This window comes from Hylobates moloch, unplaced genomic scaffold (genome assembly GCF_009828535.3).
Source record: "Hylobates moloch isolate HMO894 unplaced genomic scaffold, HMol_V3 SCAFFOLD_7, whole genome shotgun sequence".
In the NCBI taxonomy this organism is placed as follows: Eukaryota; Metazoa; Chordata; class Mammalia; order Primates; family Hylobatidae; genus Hylobates; species Hylobates moloch.
This window is the reverse complement of record NW_026652282.1, coordinates 120,055,982-120,071,856: the sequence shown is the minus strand read 5'-3', so window position 1 is coordinate 120,071,856 and position 15,875 is coordinate 120,055,982. Positions and strand designations below refer to the sequence as shown.

At 39.7% G+C, this 15,875-nt stretch overlaps 1 protein-coding gene across 5 annotated transcripts in view; it reads left to right on the top strand.

The window, feature by feature from the left end:
• The window catches only part of ATP11C (ATPase phospholipid transporting 11C), a 207,566-nt gene that overhangs the window by 82,148 nt on the left and 109,543 nt on the right, over positions 1–15,875 (top strand). The window lies entirely within an intron of this gene.

Genomic DNA, 15,875 nt, shown 5'->3' with positions numbered 1-15,875 from the left:
TCAGCCACATTATTTGCCACTTCATAACAAGGATGGCGTTTACTCCAGTTTACAATAAGATATTTATCTTTTTTATCTGAGACCTCATCAGAATGGCCTTTATGTCCATGTTTATACCAACATTCTGATCATGACCCCTTAAGTAATCCCTAAGAGGCCTCAGACTTTCCCCCATAGCACGTCTCTTTTTCTGAGCCCTCATCAGAATCATCCTTAATACTCCATTTATGGCAATCTAGGCTTTTTCTAATCTGTTCTTCCAGCCCCTACCCATTACCCAGTTCCACATTTTCAGTTATTTTTTATAGTAACAATCCTACTCTCGGTACCACTTTTCTGTCTTTCTTCATTTTGTGTTGCTGTAATAGAATACCACACACGGAGTAATTTATAAATAAAAGAAATTCATTTCTAACAATTCTGGAGGGTAGGAAGTCAAAGGTTGAGGGCTCGGCTTCTGTTGAAAACCTTCTTGCTGCATCATCGCATGGTGGAAGGCAAAAGGGCAAGAGAGGGTAAGAGCAAGTGAGCAAGAGAGGGCTGAACTTGGTTTCATAACAATCCACTCTCATGATAACCAACCCACTTCTGCAATTATGACATTAATCCATTAATGGAGGCAGAGCCCTCAGGGCCTAATTATCTCTTAAGGGTTCCGGTCCTGTCTCTTAATACCATCACAGTGGCATTTAAATTTTAACATGAGTTTTGGAGGGGACATTCAAACCATTGCAGAGGTTTAAGTAAGGTAAAGACCGAGAACTATTCATTGGATTTGGCAAGTTAGAGTTATGGGAGTGTGGGTCTATGGACCAGCCTACAGAGAGAGGGCTGAAAGAGTGAAGAGGAGGTGAGGAAGTAGAGATGGTATATTCTTTTGAGGAGAATGGTCATTTATTCAGTGGTTATTTATTGAGCTCCTACCACGTGTCAGGCCTTGTTCTAGATGTTAATGGTATGTCAGTGAACAAAACAAACACATTTCTGCCCTGAAGAATACCACTTTACATTGGGCTTATAGAGGGAAGGGGAGAAGAGGCTAGAAATAGGGTACGTAGTCAAGGAAATTGTGGAGTTTTTTTTTAAAGGAAAATAAGTGTTTAAATATATTTAAGTTAAGGAAACATGGGTAGATAGAAAGTAGAGATGAAGTGGTTGGCAGTATAGGAAAGGCAGGATAATTATTGGTCGAAAAATATGGGGAGATAGAGATCAAAACATAGGTAGAGGCTCTTTGTGAGTCTTGAATGGGAGAAGAGATTCTTTATTCTTTCTCAAACTGGAAGGAAAGTGCTGATGTGCACACCGTGTGAGGGAATGCTTCCTAGATAACCCTGATTTTCTAAGGGATGTAGGAGTAAGGTCACCCATATAGAGAGGATTGTGATAGGGGACTTGAGAGTCATGAAGCTTTGAAATGAGCATTTAGGGTAAGTGGAGAGTCAGATGAAGGAAGACAAGTGGAGGTTTGTGGAGTAGCACTGAAGAATTTGCAATAACATTAATTTTTTGTCAGTGTGGTTTTACCAAAACTGTTCTCAGCTTCCTACACGCAGGAATGAAGAAAGCAGTTTGCGAGATTGGTCCTGGATTTAGAGCTTTGTAGGTAGGTCATTTATGGCAAAAAGCCAGGTTGGGAAGGAATTGAGAGGGCTGTTGAGAGAATAGGTTCCATGAGTCAATATGGTGTTCAGAGATCAGAGGGAAAGTGCAGGTAAGGACTGGTAAGGGCTTTGAGAAACTGAGGGTAGGGTCAAAAGAGTAGTGGTCTTTAGCTGAGTGCAGTGCTGCATGCCTGTAGGCCCAGCTACTCAGGAGGCTGAAATGGGAAGATCACTTGAGCCCAGGTGTTCAAGGCTGCAGTGCACTATGATTATGCCTGTGAGTAGCCACTGCACTCCAACCTGGGCAATATAGTGAGACCCCCGTCGCTTAAAAAAAAAAACAAAAAAGAGAGTAGAGTTCTTAAAGAGCTATGTAGTAGAAGTTATGGAGCTGAAAAATGAGAGAGAGCTATTATGTGTCAGGGATGAAGCAGTATGTGATAACAGATCCTACTCTCTCACTATAGAGGAGGTAGGTAAAAAAGAGTGGAGGTGAAGATCCTTAAAGCAAAGGAGTTTTGGGACTCAGCAATCTAGGTTTCTGGATTGGGGTGGGTGTTGCATGTGGATGATAGAATTTTCAAGTACCATGGCAAGTGTTGGCATAGAGAACAAGTTTGAAAGCCAAATTTCAAACTCTTCAGCCAATGGGCAATAAGTGATCAGAGACTGGTGTTTGATAGTGATGACAACGGATGGTAAAGGTCACTACAGATAAGAAGTCTGAGAACTATAAGATGGTGTGTTCAGATTTCATCAGATGATGGCAGGAGATGAGATGGAGAGGCCACCAGTGACCCAAATGAATGAAGGCAAATGTCCAAGGAGATGGATAGATGACCATGATGAGGATGGGTAAAAGCTGTTATCTCCAGATGATATCAAACTAAAGGAATGATGCCATGAGTATGGAGTAATAGACTCTATAAGCAAGGGGGAGGCAAGAGGAAGCTTGCTTATCGCCCTCTGAGTTACATAGTTAAGAGGTTCACGGGGGAAGAATTTTAAGAAGAGAGCCAAGTTTCAAGGAATGTGGGTGGTTGTAAGGTAGGGTTTCTGATGTTAAGATGTAGAGAGTTTGATTAACAAGGATGGCAGGTTCTATAGGACGTAGTTTTTTTTTTTTTTTTGAGACAGGGTCTTGCTCTGATTTCCAATCTAGAGTGCAGTGGCACAATCATAGCTCACTGCAACCACAACCTCCTAGGCTCAGATGATCATCCTGCCTCAGCCTCTGGAATAACTGGGATTACAGGCATGAGCCACCACATCCAGCTAATTTTTTGATTTTTTTTGTAGAGATGAGGTCTCACTATGTTGCCCAGGCTGGTCTCGAACTCCTGGGCTCAAGCAGAGTCCTCCCACCTCAGCCTCCCAAAGTGCTGGGATTACAGGTGTAAGCCACTGCACCCAGCCATATAGGACATAGCTAGTTTGTTTGTTTGTTGATGAGACAGGGTCTCACTCTGTTGCCCAAGCTGGAGTGCAGTGGTGCGATCTTGACTCACTGCAATCTCTGCCTCCTAGGGTCAACTGATCCTCCTGCCTCAATCTCCTGAGTAGCTTGGACTACAGGCGTGCACGCCACCATGCCCGGGTAATTGTTTTGTATTTGTAGAGAAGAAGTTTTACTATGTTGCCCAGGCTTGTCTCGAACTTCTGAGCTCAAGCGATCTGCTTGTCTGGGCCTCCCAAAGTGTTGGGATTACAGGTGTGAGCCACTGCGCCTGGCCCAGGACTTTTAATGAATGGGAAAGAGAGAGGGAAGGGGAACAATTAGGTCATGTATGTGGGGTGGAAGAAGGAAGCCCAGAGCAGTAAGTAGATGAGGATGGGCAATTGGATGAGAGTCATGGGTAGATGTAATTGGCCTTTGAGTCCCACATTTTTTTTTTTTTGTACAGGCATTTTCAGTAAATGCCATGTAAGCAGTGCAGAGTGCCACAGGAGTCACCAGTCAGTCACTTCCACCAACCGTTTCCTTTTGTAGATACTGCTTGGGTCTGAACCTGATTAGAGTTCTACATTATAGGCTTCCTACTCCAAATCCTAATGTTTATTCTAACTAATATCAATCTGTTTCAGTCAAAATACAAACTATAACAATGAACACGCTATTTTAGAAATGTAGCCAAAATCCTTACTTATGATCTATGTTTATGTTTCTTTTAAATTTTAAATGTATTCCTAGGAGTGAACGAAAGCGTTTCTTCATAGTGTTTTATGGTCACCATTAGAGCCCAAATCCTGCTTTCCCTATAGCAACTGGGTGGTTGTGTTTTTATTAATCTATTAATTTATTTTAAAAAAGAAAAAAAGAATAGCAGCAAAAGTAAAGTAAACCTTAGGAGTTACACAGCGGATTGCATACTTATGCTATGGACAATTGCTAACCCAACCTTATTTTAACATTTACAAAGCCAGTTTTGATTAGCTCTTTATTCCTAGTTATCAGATATACTCCAGTTCTCTAAACTAAGTCCAGAGGTGGTCCTTACTGAGATTTTTAGCCACTGATACCACAAAGTCTTATAATTTAGCTGTTTAAGAATTCTTTTGGGTGAAAATTATTTAGGAAGGAAATCTAGTGTTCACCAGGTTGGAAACAACTGGACATGAGTAAAATTGAAGCTCCTTAGCAAAGCTTATTCCGGTTTGTTATTTAACATACTAGTTAATAGCCAGAGGTTACCTGGATTCATACAAGAGGCACTATTTCTCAAGGTCAAGCATTGCATGGCCCTTTATTGCAAACTTTTCTTTTAAATATGAATGTATAAGTCAGACTTATTTTTGGATGATCATAATGAAACCCAAAGATCCATGATGAAGTTTATGTGACAGAGATCCCCACACAACAATCTGAGCGATCTCTATAGTGGTGTACAACTTCCCTCTTGCTTTGGCAGTTTCTTAAACATAATTATTCCCAAAGCAAATCTATTCAAGCATATTTAAAAAGAATGGGACAGTATTTGGCAAGCATAAGCATGTTTTAAAAGTGATTCCAAAGATTTCTTTTAAAGGTTTTAGTTGTAAGAATGATGGATAATGAGAATTGCAGAAAATTAGCCCGAGTTCTCTTGCCAAGAACAGTTGTTTGGGAAAGCTTTGGGCTTTAAATAGAGGGAATTATGAATAAAGACAGTAGTTGATAAAGATGAATACAGTAAAAATTAAAGTGTTGTTGTCTTTAAGAGTATTTTATGTATAAATTTGATTGATGTAAACTTAATTGTTCAATGTTTAAAAGCTCTCATTAATGTAGTTTATACTTAGTATGAAGCACATCAAGGTCTCCATTTTCTCTACTCACTAGAATAATTGAACTATATATTTAGACTTCTCTCACTGCTTCACTCCCTACATGTATTCCCCCTTACTTTTCTCTCAAAAATCCCTGACTTCTCCTGATAAAAATAAATTGCTTTAAACATTTATTGTTAATAAATGCATTAATGAAAAAGCAGAAACATTTGTGGTGGTTTTTCCAGTTTTTTAAAGCAAATCTCTGTAGGGGTTCCTAATTTAGTTCTGTTCCACATTGCCCTCTGGTCACTAAATCAAACACAGAGCCACTGCTGCTTAGGGAGCTGGCATTCTAGCAAGGCAAGGCAGTGCTGGGGCACTAGCTGGAAGCCTGTTTTGAGCTGACTGGAGGCTATGAATCCCCTAAGGAAAGAGACAGGGTCCCTTGGGCCTGAGGCTTATCAGCGATGGGAGGAAATGGTGGGTCCACCCCCTGGGGAGGTGAGGTGCACTAGAGAAACTGAGAGGCGAACAAGTGTGTCCACCAGGACCTAATGTTGCTCACAACCCCTTAACCACTTAATCATCTGTCATTCTTTTAAGTAAATACCTGCTTATGCTCATTTTATCATTTTGAACATTCCTTCTTCAGGGTGCTAACTTGACAAATTTTTGGTAAATCTATACAATATTAGATAACCACAGGAACCTTTTTATTCAACTCCCACATTTTATGAATGGGAAAACAGACTCAGAGAGGGGGAACTGAGATACAGAGTTGGCTTTCTGGTAAGATAAGCTTCCTAATTTAGCATGGGAATTATGCTTATCACTGTGTCTAGTTCATTCCGTGTTCTTTAACTATTTGTTTCAATAAAATGGGATAGGCCTTTGGATTAGGGGATCTCACAAATACACAGGCCCCTACACACACACAGACTATTGATTTGATTTGGAAAGAATGATAGGAGAAGGTGAATGTCTGAGGCCAACCATTTGCAATTCTAAATCTGGCCCCCTTCTTGTTAAGAGCTGTTAGCTGCTCTGACCATCTTCTCCTCTTTAGTTAGGGTGCTACTAGGGCAGCATGGAAGGTTTCTTCCCACTGCTTGCCCTGCGTATGTGCTTTCTTCTTACTCAGCACCAGGCCTTTCCTGCATTGCAGGTATTGCAGGCCCACGTGGTATGACACAGTTGGGTGAATTTGATTACACATGCTGTTTATTTTTGCTTCCAGTCTAGTGCTTACCCAGAGCCCTCCACTCTCTGCTACTCCTTGCATTCAACCCTAAACTGAGTCATTTATCATAACCTTTGCTGAACCTTTTGAAGCTGATTTTTCTTTCCTTTTTGCAAGCATTTTGTTTTATTGAAGTCTTGAATGAAGTCACAATGTACTATTCTCTCTTTTGTTCATATGCTAATTAAGAAGTGTTATCTGGTTAGCGTGGCATAGTTCATTTACAAAACTATTTATGGTCATTTTGATTTTATAAAGTTTCTCTCTGTTTCTGTTTTGCAAAGACTGTATATCTGTTTTTTAGTTAAAAAAAGTTAATGTTAATTTCTTTCATTTGTGCTCCCTGAGTTTCAAGTGTAATAACCCTGCAGATATATTTCACCTATTTGTATTAGAATTATATTTTTTTCGTGGACATCAGTTTTTTTTTTTTTTCTGTGTCAGAGGCAACCAGTTATTGGCAACAAAGGAATGTATTATTCCATTGTGCTATATAACACAACTAATATTTTTTTTTCAGTATTTACAATGTGAAGGCACTGTTTCATAATTGCTTTATAAGTTGTCATCAACATAATCATCCCCTTTGAGACTGGTGGGAAAACTGAGACATCACATGGTTAAGGAACTTGCCCCAGGTGACATAACTAATAAGTGGCAGAACCAATATTTGAACTCAGATACCTGGCTCTAGAACTGATACACATAGCCAGTATGCTTCTGTTCTTCATCATCCCTTGTACAGCCTCTTTGAAACAACCTGGTAATTGCCATGCTCTGTGAAAAAAGGCCATTAAAATTGCAAATATCAGAGTACCTCTGATTTTTGAGCATCAAAAATATACCCATTAGAAGATATTCATGAGACAGTTAAACATTGAGGCTCCAGCCTTGTTTATACTATATTTTCATCTCTGGTCATACATAGCTTGATGACCCTTGGTGATCTCAAATGACTCTAAATGATACTCTGATTTTGGGGCTAGGCCTGTTTAATCAAATGAGTGGGCCATGTCTGTTCGTAATTCTTCCATCCATCCATCTTTCCATCTGTCCATCTATAGAATTCTTCATCTGCACGTAACAGACACTTAGGTGTTACTTATCCTTACTGCAGAAGAAGAAGCCCTGTTGTATCCTAAGAGAATAAGACACAGCTTCAAGAATCACTGGCTGATCACCTTGAGGGGAAGCCAGTTTGTAAGGGTTTGCCAATTTTATGTATCTGCAGCCTTCCATATGTTACAGGGACTCTTAATTAAGCTGCTGAATTTGGCATTAGTTGAACTTTCAGTTTACTTTCAAGGAGAGTCATGCAGACAACTCCAGTCCAAGAGAACAGCAGTTGGGAATAAACTGAGATACTTGGTGAGAAAATGAGGTGGGAGATGAATTTGGTGACAGCAGAGCATTCTTGCTGGAGACTACTAGTGGAAAATGAAGTTAGAATGGCAAGGGAAAGTAAAGTTTGTTAGAGTAGCTCTGAAACCAAGCACAGTATACAACTGAAAATAAAATTCTCTTGTCATTGTATGCAGACTCTAGCTTTGGAGCCTGGCACGTGTGAATTATACAAAGATTTTCAAACTAATTTGATCGTATTCTAGATCACAAGAGGCCAAAATTACCCAACGCTCAGACACATTAATCTCTTGGAAATTTAAGACAAACTCTACGCAGCCCCAGTCAGCCTCTACGTTTAAGCAACTCTTACTCCTTTCTTCTTCTGTATTTACTTAGCAGTGCGCTGCAAATATACTTGTATACTTCCTTCACTTATGTCCTACTTGTGTTTCCTGTCAACTCTATGAGATTGTAAACTTGCCTATTGCAGGAACTGATACAGCCCTAGCTCAGAGGTCAGTGAGAGGTAGAATGCAAGCAAAAGAAGAGAAGTGATTGGGCTTCGCCTCAGCCTACACCTACTACCCAGCTGATACTTTTCACAACGGCAAAAGGTGAAAGAGTGGAAGAAAAGGGGGAGAGTTACTCTATGGCACATGGCAGGAGGAAGATTGGTACCCTTGGAGGGCATGTATGGAATTTAAAACCTGCTCACTTTGGGAGGCCGAGGTGGGCGGATCATGAGGTCAGGAGATCGAGACCATCCTGGCTAATACGGCGAAACCCTGCCTCTACTAAAAATACAAACAAATTAGGTGGGTGTGGTGGCGGGTGCCTGTAGTCCCAGCTACTTGGGAGGCTGAGGCAGGAGAATGGCGTGAGCCCGGAAGGCGGAGCTTGCAGTGAGCCGAGATCGCACCACTGCACGCCAGCCTGGGCGACAGAACGAGACTCTGTCTCAAAAAAGCAAAACAAAACAAAAAAACCTGCTCATGCATTCTGGGCAGGGCAAGGCAAGGCAAGGCAAGATAAATGGAGCCTTAGATAGCAATGGGCCTGTCTTTGAGTTATAACCTGATAAGGTCCTAGTCCCGGGAACATAGCTAGGGGAACAAGGAAGAAATAGTAACTTTCCTTAGGGAAATCACTTAAAAAAATCACCTTACTAGGTTCCATTGTTTCTGAGCTCCAGAGCAAGATGGAGTGTGTATATATGTGTATGTATGTATAATGTTTTAAAAACTTATTGTTTATTGCCTTTTCCATCATAAGGTACCAGAAAATTTCATAAGTGGCAATTTTTGTGATTGAAATATACCACTTAGGTGTTCTTGTTTTTCTGCACAAGATTCACTGTAGTCTCAGCATAGGGATGGCAAAAGCTGATAGGAGAAAATTCTCTCTCTTATCTTTTGAACATCAATGAAAGGAGAGTTTTCCTTACCTCCCTGCAGCTCTTGAATGTTGAATTTTAATATTCTCATTTGGAGTTTCATTTGAACAAATAGCTTTCTTCTCTAACCCATTGTACCACCAATCATTTCAACCTGCAGTTCTTCTCTATTCCACCTCACCCTTTGTAGAAACAATTCTTTGGTCTTAGTAAGGTTTAGATGCAGTTCATTGACTAGTATTTTGTATTTATAAAAATTCAAGTGTGTGGATGAAAACTACTGAAACAAACAAGTCTTGTTGTCTAATTGTAGTAGAGTATCTAGATTTGGAGTTGATTGCCCAGTAGTGTTGTGGAGACTATGACCCAACAAATAGTGCCGTTGATTACATGCTGTTGTTTACTCATTTATTAGTAAACACTTTGTGTGGGCTTCATTACTAATTGTTATGTCAGATATCTGTATAAATAAATATCTGTTAATCATTGGATGTTATTCTTTAAAATAATTTTCAGGTTCTAAAAAGTGCAAAGATAATGTTATATCGCATCAGTGTCCTTTGACAGCTTTGGCAGAGTCTTTAAAAAAATTTTTTTTATTTCCATAGATTTTTGGGGAACAAGTGGTATTTGGTTACATAAGTAAGTTCTTTAGGTGATTTGTGAGATTTTGGTGCACCTATCACCCGAGCAGTATACACTGAACCCAATTTGTAGTCTTTTATCCCTCGCCCCCCTCCCACCCTTCAGTCTTTTTTTTTCATATGAGACTTTATATAGGTTAGTGATAGTTCTCCCTGCTCTGCTTGTAGAAAAAATCAATGCTGTGAAAAATACCCTGCCCCAGTTTATGATTATTAAATGAGATAAAAAGAGAACAGCTCATGACTGGCTGATTTGAATGTTTGCCTTATGCCCAGCCTGTGTTCCATGGTACACACTTGTGCTGGGTGATAGGCCCTTCTGAAAACCTTTTACAATTGTCCTTGTATTTTATGGCGGGTTATGTTCACAGAAAATTTTCTGTAAGTCAAAATAATGTAAATTGAATCTGATTTTCTTCACAGAAACAATATTACATTGGGGATTATATCTCTGGCCTAAAGCCTGACTTTTTATAAAAATAGAAATAGCTGTAACCATCATTTTAATCAACTGTTTAATCAGCTGGAAATGATGAATCTGAATACTGTTCAGGAGAAAATTGTCTGAAGTATGTTTAAAATCAGTTAACAAGGCATCACAACAACCAGTCACATTAAATTATGTTTAATGAACTAAAGTGTCGTAGTAGACTATACAAAGTTTTTGTCATAATCACTGCCTTGTTTTTACTGAAACTAATTAGAAGGTGGTTTTTCTTAAAGCAGTTTCTGCAAAGTCAAGGACTTCTCACAGGATTTCTTTTAGTAAATTTTGATAGGTATGCTTGAGGAGACTTTTGGGGAAGACTTTGAAGAGACTTGGTGTTTCGGCTTTTTGAGAAACTGAATTGAGATTTTCTTTATGCTTTGCTTTGCTCATTGTAAATTCCCTGTGGCAGACATAGATCTTGGAGAACAAGTTGTTGCTCATTTTGATTGTCACCAGAGAAGGGTTAATGATAAAATTATGGTTGTTGAGATCTGAAGGATTATTATCAGTAGGTAAAGAGGGAAGAGTATTCTATGCCAAGGGAAACAGTGGAATACTCAGGGACAAGAAGGGTCCTCTGGCTTACCTGGAATGGAAAAAAGGCCAATGGGTTATAATAGAGAAAGAGAAGACGAGGGCAAATGAAGTTGGGGAAATAGGAAGAGACCAGACTGTGTATAAAACTTTGCAGGTCAGAATAAGGATTTTAATTTGCAGTTCTAACATCAATGGGAAACCATTCAAGTGGGGCCTGGAGGAGCAATATGATTAGGTTTGTGTTGCACATGGTGGTTGTGTAGTCCTAGCTAGGTTAGCCCTCAGGGTACTGTGCAGCCATCATTCTTGGCACTTAGCTGATTTGTATGAGCATTTGATGAATGCCTGGTCTTCCCTCTCCCTATACTCTAAGCTCCTTGAAGGCAGGGACTGTGTCTTTTTTATTCACCACCCTGTCTCTAGTGCTGTACACATAGTAGGAGCTCAATAAATATTGGTTGAATGGATGCATCAACTGTGTTAACAGATTTACCTTGTGACCCGCTGTTAGGCAAGGGAGTTACTTTTTTATTGAGGTGAAATTCACATAACATAAAACTAACCATTGTAAAGTGAACAATTTATTGGAACTTAGTACATTTATATTTTTTATAACCACAAACTCGTACCTAGTTCCAGAACATTTTTATCTCCTTAAAAGGAAACTCCATACTTATTAAACAGTTACTCTGCATTCTCCCCTCCCCCTAGCACCTGGTAACTACCAATCTGCTTTCTGTTTTTATGGATTAACCTATTCTGCATATTTCATATGATGAAATTATGCATTATGTGACCTTTTGTGTCTGGCTTCTTTCACTTGGCATACTGTTTTTGAGATTCATTCACATTGTGGAACATATCAGTGCTTCATTCATTTTTATGGCTGAATAATATTTCATTGTATGGATATACCACATTTTGTTTATCCATTCATCAGTTATGGACATTTGAGTTGTTTCTACCTTTTTTTTTTTTTTTTGAGACAGAATCTTGCTGTGTTGCCCTGGCTGGAGTGCAGTGGTGTGATCTTGGCTCAGTGTAATCTCTGCCTCCTGGGTTCAAGCGATTTTCTTGCCTCAGCCTCCCAAGTAGCTGGGATTACAGGCATCTGCCACTACGCTTGGATAATTTTTGTATTTTTAGTAGAGACAGGGTTTCACCATGTTGGCCACGCTGGCTCAAACTCCTGACCTCAGGTGATCCGCCCACCTTGGCCTCCCAAAGTACTGTGATTACAGGCATGAGCCACTGCGCCCGACTGTTTCCACCTTTTGAATAGTTCTGCTATGAACATGCATGCACAAGTTTTTGTTCTGATACCTGTTTTCAATTCTTTTGGGCCTATACTTAGGAGTGGAATTGTGGGGTCATATGGTAATTCTATGTTTAACTTTTTAATGAACTGCCAAACTGTTTCTCATAGGAGCTGAATCATTTTACAGTCCCACCAGCAATGTATGAGGGTTCCAATTTCTCCACATGCTTGCCAACACTTGTTATTTTCTTTTTTTTTTCTTACAAGCTGTTCATTCACGCCATCTGGAATGCATGAATGAACTTCCCCTTATTTGCAGTGAATATTTCATTCCTTGGTACTTTATTACATGGTTATTTCACAGTATGAAAATAGAAGTGAAACTCAAAGGTATATTGGACAGAATTGGATTCTAAATTCATAAAATTTGAGTCCAACAGCATTCTGGTACATTGCTTTCTGAGATAGACCTGCAACTATTAGGAGAACCCCACTTTTTCTCTTATATACTATTTTTAGGATTGAAGAAGCAGTCTAGAGGACTAATCTCACATCCAAAGAAGTTTCTTCCTTCTGAACATATGTGTTGGTTAAAGCATTTAACAACTCTTCTATTGGAGGTGTCTTTTGAGCGTTGCATTGAGAATTATGAGGAAGCCCCATGTAGTCTTATAGCTGAATGTTCTCATCATAGGCAATTTTCTGTTGGTTTGACACATTTGTATTTCTACCCTTCTCCTTTTTGTTTTTGTTTTGTTTTAGTTTAGCTGTGCTCAGCATGCAGGGAATAGTTGTATTTGCTTATAGTAAGTGACTGGGAACCAAGCTGAGATGTCAGCAGAACATCATAGAATACTCAAGTACACTGACTATGTAAAGATCATTCAGATTCCTGTCCATCTGAAGTAATCAGACTATCAGTCCACCATTAATTTGAGGACTGCCTATATTTCATTGGGTTCTGCCATATTTCTTCCCTTAAGTAATGCTATAACTATTTTCTATTTGACAGCATGTAGAACATTTTACATCATATCCGAGTTTACAAAGTAGAGTAAGAATAGGCTTAGAAATGTTGCATACACATATGCTTTTTATAATAATGCAAAGTGGAGTGAAATGCATTGCAGTCAGGAGAATTGAGTCTTTATGAACTTTTAATTTTTGAGTACTAGTCATAACTAAGCTGCTTGCATTCCACTGAGCAAAGGTTTCCTAATGAAGAAACCTACAACTACTTGTTTCATGATTTAGCTGAAAGCATTATTTTCTGTTTAAAGCTTCCTAGGCATTTTTTAATGTTGGTTGTAAATTCTTATAATGGTTCTAGATACCCCCTATGTGTGCTTTAGAAATACCCCATTGCTATTTTCAATCATACACTTGAATAGAACTTCTAACTACTGTTTGTCCTATTTGGTAAAAAACATTTGTTTTGTGGAAAATTGGTTTGAGGGTGGTTTGGCCTTTAGGGTGAGTGGTGTTTGTTTTTGTGAAGTCATGCGTTTTGAATGTATCCACTCTAATAAAAATTATTTCAAATGGCTTTATCTCTCCCCCCGTCCCCGTGTGTGTGTGTGTGTGTGTGTGTGTGTTTTCATTTTACAGCAGAAATCCTGTGTACAGGTAAGATTTGTATTCTAAGAGGTTCATTAATTTTAAATATTGCCCTCATGGTAGTTAATTCTAACCTGATTTACTTGCAGTTGTTTGTACCTTGGTTGCTGGGAAATGGATTTCATTCTGTTTTATCAGAGGAGTAAACAGTTTCCTAGGGTAATAGGCACATTTGAGAAGGCATTCATTTTTTCACATTTAAAGATTATCATTAAGTAAATTGCTACTGTGGTGCTTTAAGTGGGCATCTTAAAAGCCTGAAAGAACCAGTGTACCCTCTAGTGTACCAAAATTAGCACCTTGAAGGAGTTTTATTTAGTCAGTTTGTACTTAAACATTTTTTTAAAGGCATTAGCACATGAACCTTTCCCTGGTCTTTGTGACTTTTCATGATGTTTCATTTATTTTTCCCTCCTTTTCTGCTTTGAAGCCTGAAATTGTTTTTGTTTTGGAGAGAGTCTCATTCTGTCACGCAGGCTGGAGTGCAATGGTGCGATCTCAGCTCACTGCAACCTCCGGCTCCCAGGTTCAAGTGATTCTCCTGCCTCACCCTCCTGAGTAGCTGGGATTACAGGCACCTGTGACCACTCCCGGCTAATTTTTGTATTTTTAGTAGAGGCAGGTTTTGCCATGTTGGCCAATCTGGTCTCGAACTCCTGACCTCAGGTGATCTGCCCACCTCGGCCTCCCAAAGTGCTGGGATTACAGCATGAGCCACGGTGCCCGGCCCAAACCTGCAATTTTTTATTCCACATATATTGTCTTCTCGTGTGTATTAGTTTGTAAGTTATTCTTTATTCTGAAACGTAGTAATTTCTTCCTCACCCTTGAATGCTTTTTTTTTTGTTTTAGGGGACTAGGCTGAAATAGGTGGCAAATGATGCAGCATCCAAAGCTACATTTCAAGCTTTTTTTTTTTGAGATGGAGTTTCGCTCTGTCACCCAGGCTGGAATGCAGTGGTGTGATCTCAGCTTACTGCAACCTCCGCCTCCCGGGCTCAAGTGATTCTCCTGCCTCAGCCTCCCGAGTAGTTGGAATTACAGGTATGTACCACCACGCCTGGCTAATTTTTGTGTTTTTAGTAGAGACAGAGTTTTGCCATGTTGGCCAGGCTGGTCTCAAACTCCTGACCTCAAGTGATCCACCCACCTCGGCTTCCCAAAGTGCTAGGAATATAGGCGTGAACCACCGCACTCGGCTGGCCACATTTCAAGTTTTATTGCTAGAAAATCCGTCCCCACTAGCTGGGTGCGGTGGCTCACGGCTGTAATCCCAGCACTTTGGGAGGCCGAGGCGGGTGGATCACCTGAGGTCAGGAGTTCGAGACCAGCCTGGCCAACATGGTGAAAACCCGTCTCTACTAAAAATAAAAAAATTAGCTGGGTGTGGTGGTGGGCGCCTGTAATCCCAGCTATTCAGGAGGCTGAGGCAGAAGAATTGCTTGAACGTGGGAGGCGGAGGTTGCAGTGAGCCGAGATTGCACCACTGCACTCCAGCCTGGGTGACAAGAGTGAAACTCCGTCTCAAAGAAAATCTGCCACTTTCCCCTGCTTTGTTTTAGATCAGATTATTTAGTCAAGTCCCTTCCAAGTTACATATGAAGAAACCAATGCCAGGACTTCCCCAAGACATGTACAGACCGATTGATGGTAGAAGGCTATTAGGACCTTGATCTCCTGGTTTCTTGCCTCTCTTTATTAAGCTTTAGAAGCAAAAACACCCACCTGGGATCATAGCCAAATACTTAATTTTATCAATTTTTGGCATACATGGATAGAAATTGTCACAAATACAACAGTGATCTCACCTCATAGCCTTGAATGCTTTGCCAGTATAGCTGATTGTGAATACCATGTGTTTTTTCTACCAGTAGACTCTAGCATAGATGTAGCCCAGATATGTAGACACGTTTGCGAGGTAAGAGGTATATTACAGTAGCATTGCCCAAAACATGTTGTACAGAATGTGATGTCACTGGATTTTCCTTGTGGGAAAAAAAGAGTTCTGTGGTCAAAAAATTTTGGGAAATGCTGACTTACACAGAGTTAAAAGAGGTTTTTTCAAGACTTTATGGAGCTTTTACTACATGGGTATGCATTGTGAATAACCTGGAGGAGGGGTGGGCTTCTCCTTTCTCTAAGGAACCTCATTATTAACTTGTTCCATGTAATTCAGTCTGGGGAAACATTGAGTGTGGTATCCTGATATTTTTGCCATTTATCTTACTGTGGCATTCCTAGTTGGCAGTACTCAAAGGCACATTAAAATTTAACAATCTAAACAATTTTTATTTATATGTAAGGCATTACTGAATATTTGTCGTGCTCTTCTTTTTATGCTTCAATATCCAAGTTATACATTACATTTCAAATGTCTTACTAATTTATATAGTCTTTTTAAAGCGTGTTTTAGGAATAATTACAATCAGATCATCTGTTATATTTATAGCAGCATCCAGTCTTTATAGTGCACAGAAGCTTCAAATCCAAAGCTTTGGG